The sequence below is a fragment of the Canis lupus genome, chromosome 22, assembly GCF_003254725.2.
Source record: "Canis lupus dingo isolate Sandy chromosome 22, ASM325472v2, whole genome shotgun sequence".
Lineage (NCBI taxonomy): Eukaryota > Metazoa > Chordata > Mammalia > Carnivora > Canidae > Canis > Canis lupus.
The window spans coordinates 30,362,800-30,377,528 of record NC_064264.1 but is presented as its reverse complement, the minus strand read 5'-3'; the positions used below and the strand labels follow the sequence as shown (position 1 = coordinate 30,377,528).

At 39.6% G+C, this 14,729-nt stretch overlaps 1 long non-coding RNA gene across 1 annotated transcript; it reads left to right on the top strand.

Moving 5' to 3' along the window:
* Positions 1-7,155: 7,155 nt before the first annotated feature.
* On the top strand, positions 7,156-14,233 carry LOC112656058 (uncharacterized). The gene is made up of 3 exons (XR_003134070.3): positions 7,156-8,258; positions 12,356-12,431; positions 14,062-14,233. It is a non-coding gene; the product is annotated as an uncharacterized LOC112656058 (long non-coding RNA).
* Positions 14,234-14,729: the final 496 nt, after the last annotated feature.

Sequence of the window (14,729 nt, the reverse complement as noted above, 5' to 3'; positions counted from 1 at the left end):
TTTTTTTTTTTTTATCAAAAACTCTTGGATTCTACTCCTCGGTTTGGTTGGGTTGGTCATTCTTGGCTTTGAGCAGATGTTCTGTTGTATACATACAATCTGTGGTCCTGAAAAAAAAGCTGCATTGCTTGCTGTCATGTAGGTGATTAGCCAGGTGTGTAACACATCTACTCAGGAGAGAGTTAACCCCTCATTTCTGACCTGACTCAACTTTGTTTCCATAGTTCACCATCATAAACCCATAACTGCCCTAAAGTCCTTCATTTTCTCTGTTGTACTTGCCTAGTTAGGCTCTGTTAGTCATCTACTCCAGTGATACTGTCATAGAAGGCAACCCTAATATACATCTTTTGCATGTTTATCATTTTTTCAAAACAGTTTAAAACCCTCTCTCAAACTCTCCTTAAACTCTTTTCTTACTCTACCCCTTCACTCTTAGCCAATGACCTTGTCTCATGTTTCACTATTGAGACAGAAATAATCAAATAGAAACCCTCCAAGATTCTCAACCATCAACCTACCCACTTTTGTAGCCAACTCTGATTTGTCCTCTCTTATTGTGGATGAAGTGTCCCTGTGTCTATCAAAGGCCAAACCCCTCAATCTGTGTTCTTTGAATCATATTTTTCTTAACTTTTTAAGGTCTTGGCCCTATCAGTTTTCCTCCTCTGTCTGTTGAATCTTCTGTAACCCTCCTTTGGATAATTTCCACCAATATCTAATCAAATTTTCCTTCTATCTTAAATATCCTGTTTTTTTAGACCATTTTATTTTTATTTATTCATAAGAAACACAGAGACAGAGGCAGAGGGAGAAACGGGCTCCCTACTGGGAGCTCGATGTGGGACTCAATCCCAGGACCCTGAGATCACACCCTGAGCCAAAGGCAGATGCTCAACTACTAAGCCACCCAGGCTTCCCTTAAATATCCTATCTTTAAAAAGATGAAAAACTCATTCCTTTGTGGCTATAGCTCTATTTCTCTGCTCCTCTTTGGAACAAAATTTCTTCAAAATAGTTTTTCCCCCCATATAATAGTTTTATTCTCTCCTCAACCAATTCGAATTTGGCTTCTATACCCTCAATTAAACTGGGATGGCTACTATCAAAATCATAAGTGATCTCTGGGTTGCCAATACAATGGTCCTTTCTCTGTTTTTATCCTTCCTGACCTGTCAATAGCATTCAAGTATTTGAATGCTCCTGGATGTCTTCTCTCTGTCTACGTATATTCCTTTGGTAATTTCATCTATCCCATTTTTGTTTTAGGACAATGTACATACCAGTGACTCCCAAATCTATATCTTGAATCCTGAGATTTGCCCATAATTCTAGATTCATATACCCAGTGCCTACTGGAAATCTCCACATAGATGTCTAATTGATGCTTTGAATTTAACATGGCCAAAACAGAATTTTTAATTCATCACATCTAATGTCCACTGAGTTTTTTTAAGTCTTTCTCATCCTTATAGATGGTAATATTATCTCTTCAGTTGTTCAAGTAAAAAAACCTAGGAGTTATCCTTAAGTTTACACTTTATCTCTCACTTGCTACACCCACTCTCCAAATGAGTTTTATTGATCATATTTCAAATAAATTGACCCCATTTATTTGTGGTCATTTCCACTTCTGCCTTTCTGGTCTAATCAGCTATAATTTCCTTTGACCTACTGCATCGGCCTCCTCTTGGTCTCTTTGTTTCTACTTTTGTTTTCTGGGCTGATCAACTGTCTTTGTGTTTTCTGATCTCTTGTTCAGCTCCGTGCCTCAGCAAACTAAATTTCCCAGCCTCCCTTGCCCTCTGGCTTGTGGGTAGACTTTCCTAGTAGAGAGGAAGATTGGTGGAAGATTGTTTGCTTTGATGGCTCCTATACCACATCTTCTCTTTGGCTCCAGCTGCTTGAGATAGTCCTATAGACTGTAGACCTAATTATACCAAGAGGTCCCTTTCATGATAATATATGGACTTTATTTTGAGCTTTTGTATTTGAGTTTATTCTTCTTTTGACTTTTAAAACACAACTATAGTTGAATATTAAAACAAAAACAATAGCAAGTAGTGAACTGTGATTATAATCCTCCACTCATTCACTACCGCAAGTAAGAAGCCAATAGTGTTATTCACTGGCCTCATTAAAAGGTCTGACACTGAACACCATCCCTAGGATGATGTTCATCATCCTCATATGTTTCCCCATTGTAATGGTGCTGTCTTTTCTGATTTGGATCAAAGTCTAACTATTCGACCTGGTCCATTTCATCAGTCTCTTCTACTTCCTTCCTCTCAGGTAGGAGTTTGTTCAGTAAAGAGAGTTTATCAGGAGAGAGAGAAAGCCATTCTCAGGAAAGTTTGCCTTAAATTCAATGATTAGGCGACTGTTCTCATATGGTCTATGATAAATTGGCATGCCTTCATTTAGCGCACACTTGATACCTCCATGCTTGGCAATTTGACCTGGATGAGAGGTGATGATGATGGTTCTGTTGTTGGAGGACTCCAGTGTCTGGGCCATGGTCACACTACCTCTCTTGGTTCCTTCAGTCCTGGAAGTAGTGGAGGCTATGGTGAATCTCAAGTTGCCTCATTATACCCTGTTTGAAATCTTAGGTCTTCTTTCAGCTTTGAAAGCAATTGCTGGTACTAAATAGCCTTTGTTTAAAAGATCCTAAAAATTTTTTTTTTAAGATTTTGTTTTTTCATGAAAGGCACACAGAGAGAGGCAGAGACACAGGCAGAGGGAGAAGCAGGATCCCTGTGGGGAGCCTGATGCGGGACTTGATTCCAGGACCCCAGGATCATGACCTGAGCTAAAGGCAGATGCTCAACCACTGAGCTACTCAGGTGCCCTCTAAAATTTTTTAAAGCATTTCTTTATTTAACACTAATTAATTTACCCCATACACAGCATAATCTTCACATGACAGTCAGAGAAATTGTTTTAAAAATGTATTTTAGATTCCATCAACTCCACCTTCCTTCTCCCTTCCCAAACTCACTTAAATCTTCACCAAAGCTTATCACAATGAGAATAAAATATCAACTCTTTATACTGGCTGACAAAACCCATCCTAATCTGGGTCCAGTTTGTGATTCTTATCTCATTTATACCACCTTCCCTTTCACTCATTGTACTCAACCTTGCTGGCCTGTGTTCTGTTCTTTGAATGAATCAGGCTTGATCCAGCTCCAGAGCTTTGTTACAAAATCTCCCCTTTACTTACAGGCTCTTCTCTGACCTCACACTGTGGCTCCTTCTTATTATTCAGATCTGAGCGTTAGTAGCAACTCTTCAGGAAAGCCTTTCATGATTTGCATTATAAAGTGATTATTCTTTACTTTCTCACATCAATCTATATTAATTCTTCACATAATGTTTCTTAATCCATAATCATTTTTATTCCACTCTGTGTCAATTTTCTCACTTATTCAAATATTTATTTTGTCTCTATCTCCTAGGCAGAGCTCTTGCCTGTCTTGTTCTAGTTCCTAGAACAATGTTTGGCATGTGGAAACCATCAATAAATATTTGAATGACATATAAATGAAAGTAAACCAGCATTTTGGTTAGGCAACTGTTGAATGGATAAACACTAGTATTCCTCAATTAAGTAGTTAAATAATCAGTTAGTGTTTAGAAGGTAAATTGAAAGTTAAAATGCTATCAAGACATTATGTACTATGTCTAGAAGAAGACTATAGCTTAATATAAAAGAAGATAAAATACTGGGGTCAAATTTACTATTCTATGTCTGTATGCTGAGCCATGAATATATTCTCATGCTTTTTGTGGCTGAGTGGAAAGAGGTTAAAAAGAGTAACTGCAGGTTTCATCTGCCTGGGATTTTCACTTCTGGCATGGCTGATAAAGTAATTCTGTCCAACTATAACAGAGAATAGCTATGAAAAGTGGGAAAATAAACTAAAAATATCTTCTTGAAAGCACTGGTGAGGGACGCCTGGGTGGCTCAGTGTTTGAGCGTCTGCCTTCGGCTCAGGCCGTGATCCTGGGGTCCTTGGATTGAGTCTTGCATCTGGCTCCCCACAGGGAACCTGCTTCTCCCTTTGTCTATGTCTCTGCCTCTCTCTCTGTGTCTCTCATGAATAAATAAATAAAATCTTTAAAAAAAAAAAAGAGAGAGAGAAAGCATTGGTGAGCTAACAAAGTGGTAAAAAAAAAAAAACAACAACAAAGTGGTAAAGAATTGTGGAGTCAAGATCTGGATTGAAAAAGGAAGTCCAGAGGGGTAAGCCCAGGATTTGGGTCAGTTTTTCCCAGGGATATCTGCTGTTTCTGAAAGAGGTAGCAGAGAGGCTGAGAAACAAAGCAGCACTTTTGGCAGCTACATGGGATCGAGGGGACAGAACTGGAACCAAAAGTAAGTGTGGACCAGAAGCAGTTACCTTTCCAGAGGAAGAAGGAAGTAGTTACTGAGGGAGACCATGAGAAATATGTTCCATTTCTTGATTTTGGTAATGGTTATGCAGGTGTTCACTTTGTGATATTTCTTGGGGTGCAGTTTTCTATTAGAGTGTTATATTTATGATGAAAAATGTTTAAAAGAAGTGGCAGCTATAGCTGGAGACCTGGAGACTGTGTCCCCACCTGGGTCTTACCCAGACCTTGTGACTTTGGTCCCTACCTGGGCCTTACCTGGAGTTGGTGAATCTGGTCCCCACCTGGGATTCACCTGGACCTGGTGAATCTCGTTGCCACCTGGGCCTCACCTGGACCTGGTGCCTCTGGGCTCCACCTGGGCCTCATCCTGGACCTGGTCTTTTTGGTCCCCACCTGAGCCTCATCTGGTCCTGGTGGCTCTGGGTCCCACATGGGGCTCATCTGTACCTGCTGACTGTGGTCCTCACGTGGTCCTCACCCAGACCTGGTGACTGGCATGTGAGGAGTCTGCTCCAGATTCCCCCTCTCCCTCCACCCCTCCCCACTGCACTCTCTCTCAAGTAAATCTTCTGAAAATTAAAAAAAAAAAAAAAAAAAGCTATAGCTTGGGGTCACATACATTTCCTAAATAGTTGGACATGGGTAGGAAGATACTTTTTCCTTTCATATACTGTAAAGTTTCAGTTAAACACTTTGAACCTGCTCATAGGTAACTGGGCTTTTACACATAAAATCAAAGTCTGCTTTGGAAAATCAGTCATGTTTCTAATTAAGAGGACAAGTCATGGTGGCATGCATATTCTTTATCTGAGCTATAATAATTTGAGTTGAAATGCTGTAATAGAGCCAAGTCCATTTGAGGGTGTAAAACATAAAAATGAAGTAAAATGTTCCACAACCTTAGATGGCAGGGAATGATTTTAAGGAAACTAAAGACACTGGCTCTGTGTTCCCACCATGCAGCTGCACTGCTCATCATGATTGTTGCAATGATAGCTCTGGAGGCAAAGATCCTCCAGGCTCTGCCCTCAGAGGTAGAACCCATCACCTCCTCTTCCAGTTACCTTACTGCTCTGCTATTTCCACTTCTCTTTGTCTCTGCTTTTTCCCCCCTTCCACTCTCACACTACATTTATTTACTTATTTTTCTTTTCCCGTGGCTTCTACTCAGTCATGCCTTTCTCTGTGTCATGACTGAGGCTTCTCACTTCTTCCCTGGGTGACTTCTTCAGTATCTGAAGGCCCTGAGCCTACGGTAATGTATACTTCCGAATGGATATTGTGGCTCTCCGAAAGTATGATTCAGTGTCTACATAGGGGGAAAATGTTTGGCAGAGACTCTCATATAGAAGGAAGAGAGAGCAGTGTTGTTAAGTGATAGAAAAGAAGCGAAAATGCAGAAAGAAGCAAAAGAAGCACAATCTGTGTTTAGATAGGAAATGACAGGACAGAGTAGCTGGAGATCTAGAGGAACCTCAGAAGTCCTAGCTTTTTCAGACAAAGTCTGTGCTGTTCACTCCAGGGGCTTAAACGGCTGCAGGGAAATCACTCCTTCTTTGAGAGGGAGAGGAGAGGTAGTGAGAGGGCTGAGAATTTAGAAGACAATGCTCAGACCTCAGAGTTTTTGTTCTAAACAAGTAAGGTCAGTAAGAACAAATTGCTTTGATGAACACATTGTGTTTAGCAAATGCAGCAGCTGGTAGACCATTTACAGAGTAGTTCCCTAATGCACTAGCTGTGCATGTGTTCCTCTTGTGTAATCGAGAGTCATCATTAGGATTTTGTTCACAAAACTACTTGGAGCACTTTGGAACTACCTAAAGTGCTCCTGGTATTTGAATTACTGACTGTCTTTCCAACTTCTGGTGATAGAAGCCCTAAAGAAGGATTTGGGGACCCCTTTTCTGTGTCTTCACTTGGGCTTTGCTCTGAGAGCGTAATAGTCCCAGTTCAGTCTACCAAAAGGAAGTCTGCCTTAAGGAAGCTAAAAAAAATACTCTGAGCCAAGGAAGAATTTAATGGATATAAAGTTTCGGTTATGCAGATGAATGTATTCCAGGGATCTGCTGTATAGCACAGTGCCTGGAGTTAACATGATTATGCCCTTAAAAATTTGTTAAGAAGGTTGATCTCATGTTAAATGTTTTTACCACACACATCAAAGAAAACACAGGGACACGGGAAACTTTTGGAGGTGATGGATATATCTATGACCTTGATTGTAATGATGATTTCACAGGTATTTGCATATGTCCAAATTCATCAAGTGTATACATTAAAAATGTATACTTTTTTTGTGTATCAGTTCCATCTTAATAAAGAGTTGAAGGAAATCAGTAGACCTGTGGTCTGCCTCGGGAGCAAAAAAGAATGTGGCCTGAGAAGGGGATGCTGGGGGAGCTCAGAACGCAGGATCTTCACATTCTTCGAAAGAGTTATTAGGGTTAGTCTGTTAGGGAGCTTCTCGTAAAGTTCTTCAACATCACACACACCCTAATCCCTGAAACCTGTGAATGTGATGAGTTATGACTTCTTTGATTTTGTTATATGATATATCAGGTTTCTAAGATTTCGGTCACAAAGCACCACAAATTAGATGGCTTAAAACAACAGAAACTCACAGTTCTGGAATCTAGATGTCTGAATCAAGGGGTGGGCAGGGCCATGCTCCCTCTGAGATTCTGGGTAGAATCCTTCTTTGTCTCTTTCTAGCTTCTGGTGGGGGAGAGCAATCCGCGGTGTTCCCTGGATTGCAGTCCAATCTTGCCTCTGTCTCTACGTGACGTTATCCCCATGTATCCTCATATCCTCTTCCTTCTGTGCCAGTTTATATGTCTAAATTTTCCATTTTTATGAGAACAACAGTTATATTAGATTAGGGTATACTCTAATGACCCTACTTTAACTTGATTACTTTTTTAAAGACATTATTTCCAAGTAAGGTCAGACTGTGAGTACTGAGGGATAGGACTTGAACATATCTTTTTTTGGGGGGACACAACTGAACCCAGAACATAGGCATAGTTGACCTGAGCAAAGGGAGGTTATCTGGGTGTGCCTAAATGTAATCACATGAGCCTTTAAGAGCAGAGAACTTTCTCTGCTTGGTGGCCGAAGTTAGAGAGATTCAGAGAGTGAGTGGGGTTTGATGTGCTATTGCTGGCTTGAAGATGGAGAGGGCCATGAATCAAGGAATGTAGATTCCTTCTGGGATCTGAGGGTAGGTTCTGATTGCAGCCAGTAAGGAAAGAGACCTCAGACTGAGAGCTTCAGGGAAGTGAGAGTTCTGCCAACAACCTGAGTGGTTTTGAAAGTGAATTCTTCCTCTGAGTCTTCAGATAAAAGTCCAGTCAACTTGATTTTCACTCCATGAGAGAACGAAGTCTACCTGGACTTCTGACCTACAGAACCGTGAGATAAATGGATGTAATTTTCAGTTGCTAAGTTTATGGTAATCTTTATATAGCAGTAAAAAATATAAAGTAAGGTACAGAGTGTTATACATTCCTTTCTAGAGTTCCTAAGAGAGCCACACTGGGATCCAGAACCATTCTTAAATGACATTTAGTTTCTCCCACCTTAAAAGAGCTGTCGATACAATCAAATTTTGGGAACAGATTATGACTAACAGTGAAAATGGATCCTGGAATCTGCTGGTTGCTGAGGGACAATTCAAGAACCTTCTGTACTGTTAATTGGTACCTGAAACCACTGTTGAGCCCTGCTGAGGGTTGCTTCCTAAGAGTGCCAGAGTAAACATCAATGGGGCTATCACTGGAAAAATGGAGACTGTTTTAATTGAAAACTTCTAATCTTCTATATGATTGCTCCTGGCATAGGGGATCGCCACAAATTAGGTAAGTATAGCCCCAGACAAGCAGACTGGAGTTCAGGGTAAAAAGTAAGAGTTAGTAGCAACTGACTAGGAATAAGAGAAGAAGGCCTAGCATGTGAGTGATGCACACACAGTGGGCACAGACATAAATGTGAAGCTTGAGGGCAGACAGATCTCCAAGGTTTCTCTTGGGACAAAGTGGATAACATCCACAGGGCAGCCAGACTATAGGTGAGGCTAAAGCTCCTTCAAACGTCAGGGCTTATTTATTAACTGAAAGGCTGGCTAGGGTTGAACAAGTAGCATAGGAATCTTCCATCTTCACTTTTGGAGAGGAGCTTCGACATGAGAGCTGACCCTATGTGGTTAGAGACCCAAATTCCTGGATGAAATCTATCAGTGCAGAATCCTTGAATTGAATTTGATATTCATGTTCTCAGTTTCTTGGAGGACTATTTGGCCTTGGAAAAGGAATACACGCATGTCTATTTCCTTAGATCCTTTATCTAATTTCAAATCACTATTTTCCCTGAATGATGTATTTTTGTTCTTTCCTTAATAGAAAGAATGCAGGGTGCCTGGATTTGTTGGTTGCCTGGGTGGCTCAGTCAGTTAAGTGCCCAGCTTAGGTCGTGATCTCAGCGTCCTGGGATTGAGCCTGGGGTGGAGCCCCGAGTAGGGTTCCGCACTCAGCGGGGAGTCGGCCCGAGAATTGTCTCCCTCTGCCCTTCCCCCTGCTTGCATGTGTGAAAAAAATAGGAAGAATCCACAGTAACTGTTTCAATCGAAAGTGAAGGTTATATGCTCTATTGTGAAACAGAATTTGGCTTTTTATTTATATTCAGTTAAAAATTATGTACCACTAACTTAAGCGGTCAGCATGATGTAAAGGAAATAGCTTCTTAATAACTGCTTCATCTCAGCTTCTGTATATCTCTCCTTTTATCCGGGTTCTTTGGTTCCTCAGCACGAGGGGCTTGGTTCCTGGCACCCATATGTAGCTCTGCACCGCCTCACCCCAATTGGCAGGTCCAGGTCTCCAGTCAGCCCTTCCAGCTTTAATCCTTCAAGCCTGGTTTGCTTTGCATTCCTTCTGCGTGTCTTCCCCTGGCCGGGTTACAGTGATTGACTTCTGCTCTGAACCTCCTTAATAATATCAATAGTTGTTCAACACTTAGCATAAGTTACCTTGTCTAGATGTTCATGTGTTTTTAAACTATTTTTTTTCTATTTGAGTATAGTTGACATACAATGTTAAATTAGTTTCAGGTGGACAACATAGTGATTTGACAAGCTTATACATTATGCTCCGTTCACCACAAGTATAGCTACCATCTGTCCCATGACATTGCTGTTACCATATTATTGACTGTATTTTTTACTCTCTGTTTTTTATTCCCATAACTTTAGATATTTTACTTTTTTCATCTAAACTCATTGACATTTTAGAGCTAGGAGAGGTCTAAGCAAGCATCTATTCTAACCTCCCCATTTTCAGAATAACGAAAGCAGCCCTTAAGTGATTAAGTTTTAGGCTAACATCAAATTGAGGAAGAGCCAGGATTAGAATTATATGAAACAATATTCCTTGTCTTTTGTTATTTTCTTTTAAAATGACCATAATTATATATATCGTATATTTTATATTTACATATATAAGATATACATTGACTGTGAGACATTTTGACTCAATATTTACTGATGAATATAACACACCACAATAATGGACATATAAAATGTTTTCTTAATGAGTCAGTAATGTAAAACATATGATTTGCTATAGTCTGGTAATGAGGTGTATTAGTAAATTTAGTCAGAAATCTAGATTTCATTGGCATACTTCAAATTGCTGGTGTTCCTCAATTAGAAAGGTTATTTCCTGGTACCACTGTTAAGATAAAAAGGTAACAAGGTTGACATGCTTATTTATTTAAAGGAATTTGAGTTACCTGTGCGAGAATCAAATACTTTTCTGGTAAGTTATTAGTGTCTGTTCTGCATCAAGGAACAGAATTTCAATCAACCATCCCCTCTCCCTCTTACCTTTTAAAAATGATGACCATTGTGTGGCAGCTAACTATAGGAAACACATTAAGTGCTTGTTCAATATTCTTCACTGAATTCTGCTGCATACATTCAAGTGTTAAAGGATTTATTTGTGTGATTTCTACTGACTCATCAGTTGGGTCATAGAATGAAAGACTGAATAGAAAATTGGAATAAGCAGTAACCAAACGGTAGCAGCTTGGATCAACTCTGGTACATGATGGGGGATAGAAAACAGTTTATGAAGTGTCCTTCAAGGTCCTTGTATATCTAGGCGTGGAGTTATTGGTCACAGGCTTGAGGAGCATGGGGGGCATTCTGTATAGCCACGTCCAATGATTCAGAAACTGGTGAGTGGCCATCGAGCTGGCCACCACCTGACTCCCGCCACCACCCCCCACCTCACCCCCCGGCCCTAGCTCCACACAGCCAAATAAGTCAATTGGCAAGATTGGCAGTGATGCAGGGTGGTAGGGTTTTTTTCTGTAATGATTAACCTAATAATCTAAACCAATGCTATTTTTTTTTAATTTCCTGGAAATGGTTTAATCAGCTCTGTCATTTTAAAGTCAATTTATCAATAGAATTGAACACCTGCCCTGAGGCACAACAGTTTCTAGGAAGGTGGATGTCCCTTTCAGGTGTGTGGCCAGTACACACAAACAGAATCAGGTCTGTTCCCCAGACCATGCTCTTCAGGCAGCAGCTGCAGTTACTCCTCACCAGGAGGATTCTGGGTAGCTTTTCTTTGGGGCCACACAGGGCTCGGTGTCACATGCAGCATAATTCTGGGAGAGAGAAAATCTGAAGTGCAAACATTTTTGGGAAATAGTCTGTAATCATACATAATAAACCACGGAAGAACAGGAATTTCTTTCTAGGGAAGATTTCTTTCTTTCTTTCTTTCTTTCTTTCTTTCTTTCTTTCTTTCTTTCTTTCTTTCTCTCTCTCTCTCTCTATCCAGTAATTAGGTTGCCATGTCAGAAATTTGTTTTAATTTACAAATTTAGTAGAGTTCTAAAAGATATAAATGTCAAGTTATAAATAAACTACTGTTCCAGATGGAAAGAGAAGTGTCTGGACTGCAAGTGGCCCATCTAAAGGAAGGTGTGGGCTTGAGCTAGTGACTGGGATCCTTCTGGGCACCTAGTTTTGCTCTCCTTGGGTGGGGAGAATTGGCTGCTGGGATTTTCTTCCATGTAGTTTTGCTATAGAGAGAGTTTCCTCATCCTTAATACCTTTCCAGTCGGGTGAATGTTCACTTCTGTTCCTGACTGTTGATGTCCTTCCTTTCTCTCCACTCTGACTGCACTTATGGGTAGTTTCCCACTGCTTGATACTCTGCTGATATGCAATCAATCCATATTTATTAGTTTTGCTTCTCAAGTTAAATTTGCATCCTGCAAATTATTGGAAACTGAAAAATGTCCTTTAGAAAGGGAGCCCCATGTGGGACTAAGATTCTTTGATGGAATGATTGGTGGAGTGTGACATAGATAAATTGGCAAACCATGACTTACAGGACCTAGCACACGTACTGGGCCTCTGCTGGTCCCGATACGGTCAATTGGTAACTTGCTTGTGAAAATCCTGGTTGCTTTGTTTTCCAAATGTGAGTCATTAATTGGCTTAAAAATGAAAAATCTTTCTATGTTATCTTAGTTTCTCTTACCTAAAAAACAAAACAAAACAAACAAACAAAAACAGAGAGAGAGAGAGAGAGAAAAGAAACAAAACAAAAAATTCCCAACCAAATTTTACTTGAAAGGCCCTGTGGAACAGGCCAAAATATTCTGATACTAAAGAAAATAATTGATAGCAGGTGGCCAGCTAAGTTCTACCAGATGTAATCATAAAGACAAAGAGAACTTTCATGGTCAAGGTCAGGGTCTTGAACTACTTTTGATGTGAATAGACGCTTTGTAAGGCTAAAGAATAAGAATACAAGGGAATACTGTATTAACAGAAAGACACCAAATTCTGGGAAAACTAAAAATCATAGTCATTTTTAATTTTTAAAAAGTACCTTATGTTCTTTATAATAAATCTTTATTTCCTACTTCTCACTCACAGATGTAAGGATCTACATAATTAAAGAGAAGAATCATTTTGTTTACTAATTATGAGGTGATTGATGGCCAGAGTTAAGGTAAAATTATTTGGGGAAGCATAATTTGTTCCTACTTAAAGTAATAACATGTGCTGTTTCCATTAGTTATTCTGTAATGTTTCTCTGGAAAGAGTGAATTGCTTTATTTACAAATCTATTTTAATGCAACGATTACTTCTTGAAATCATATTAGAGACAATGAAAAAGGATTAAAGTTGATAGTTACTTGATTTCCCAAGGTAAATAATCACAGAGTTGGTGGAAAGAAAAATATACCTTAAGCAAATCAGACTCATAGGTGTTGACCTCCATGTTTAAAAAATGTTGGATTAGGAATGCCCATAAAGACTTTGGTGGTATTTTCCAGTATTTGACAAGAACTTCAGTTTCCATGTTACCAGTATTTATGTTGTAACTATCTATGAATCCGATATTTTCTTTTATCTTTAGCATTGTTGTAGGGGAAAGTCAAAGGAAAAGTGCCTGTACTCTTTTCTACCGAAGATAGTGTCCTATTCCTCCCTTTCGATTCATTGCCACACTTCTTCAAAGATTAATATGCTAGGCCATCTATGTATTGCTTTCTGACTTCTTGAAATCTTATAACAATCAATAATAGTAGCAAACATCCTTGTAGAACTTGTGTCAGGCAGTGTTTCCAGTGCTTTAAACGTGGTAACTCACGTCATGCTCTGGTAGGTGCTATTGCTATTTCCATTTTATAATGGGGATGTGGAGGCAAGAATAAATAATCTGCCCAAGGTCACAGAGTTTCAGGTAGGATGCAAACCCAAGGTTAACTGGGCTGCCATCCATTCAAGGTTTACCTAATCTTTTAATGACTGTATCTAATGATTTTTTTTTTTCAGTTATTTTGTTGCTTAGCATCTTGATGTTGCTTGACATTATTGATCCTAACTTGGTGACTAAGAAATCTGGTTCTCCTACTTGCCTGCTTTCTTCATTTTGGGGGAATTTTATTATACTGTTACATTTTTTGTACCCTCTTTTCATACATTTACCAAGGTGCTGTCCTCATTTATCTTATTTATTTTCTCCCTCTACTATTATTCCTTTGGAAATTTCTTCATCTATCACTGTTTTAATGATTCTTATGTATCTATCACTATTCCCAACCTCCACCTGAATTATTTGCTACACAGCTCACTCTTCCAAAATGTTTTACAGGTACTTTAAAGGCACAACAGACCCCCACATTTATTATCTCCATCATCCCCTTCCCTCCCAGATCTGTTCCTCACTGTGTCTGTATCTCAATTCGCTTAATGGCACCACTTTCCTTCTATCCATCTGGACTGGGCACCATTGGAGTTATCCTCAAAAACTCTCTTTTGTTTACTTCTCTGATATAGTTAGTCATAAGGAACTTGAGACAGAAAGAACAATTTGAGGAAAAGATAGAGATATGAATGTTCTTGGCATGTTAGGGGAATGGTGAGTAGCTTTGACAGACAAAGGAAGAAAGGGTGAAGCAAGGAGGGGAGAGATTATAAAGGGTTGATTGAATAATTCCTTGACCTTTGAACAAAAGTGTTCTGTGAGGCTGAAGTGTTATTGACCAATTGGCTCTTCATCAGTAGGCTTCTTTTCTTTATGGTACCCCAGTTCTAGTGAAGATATTGATCAGATCTGATCTTTATTTCTGCAGCTTGAAGACCTTGGCATTACTAGTACTTCCAGAAACCATGAGACTCTCGGAGATGGCCTAATACCAACTGAAACACCATAAGCTAGTCATGGAGACTAGTGGTAGAAATTAAGCCAGGGAGAGGCAAGTATTCTTTTTTCAGTGCCTATGACCCTTATTTGGGACACCACCTCAAGCACCAAGCCACTGGGGAAGACAATTAAATCTGCAAATTCTATTCCATATCCTCATTCTGGCCATCTCCTTCAAAGCAAACATTCTTGGGTGGTTAATATCATTGGTAAACTGCAGGAAAGGAGAAAAAATTCCTTATGATATGGGAAGTATTTTAAATGTTTTTATTGTAAGATCAAGTCTATCCTCAATTAGAGGGGATAATTGGGATTTGGACAAATAAATGAAGCTTTAGCAAGTCAGATAGGCAAGTACTTAATCTTGAACAGAGAATCTCATAATCCCTAATTAGGGCAAAGACCTGTCCTTGGGGCAGGAGTCTTTAGCTGATGGCAGATTTAACAGGAAAATCTGAGAGAGGTTTCTAAGTATATGTGGAGTTGAAGGGGGAGGGAGGGAAGAACCTCAAATGAAAGGTGCTTGCTTACTGCTTTCATAAGATCCTATTTAGACACTTAGATACTAGGGCAGATTGGGGAGTTTCCTGGAGTTTT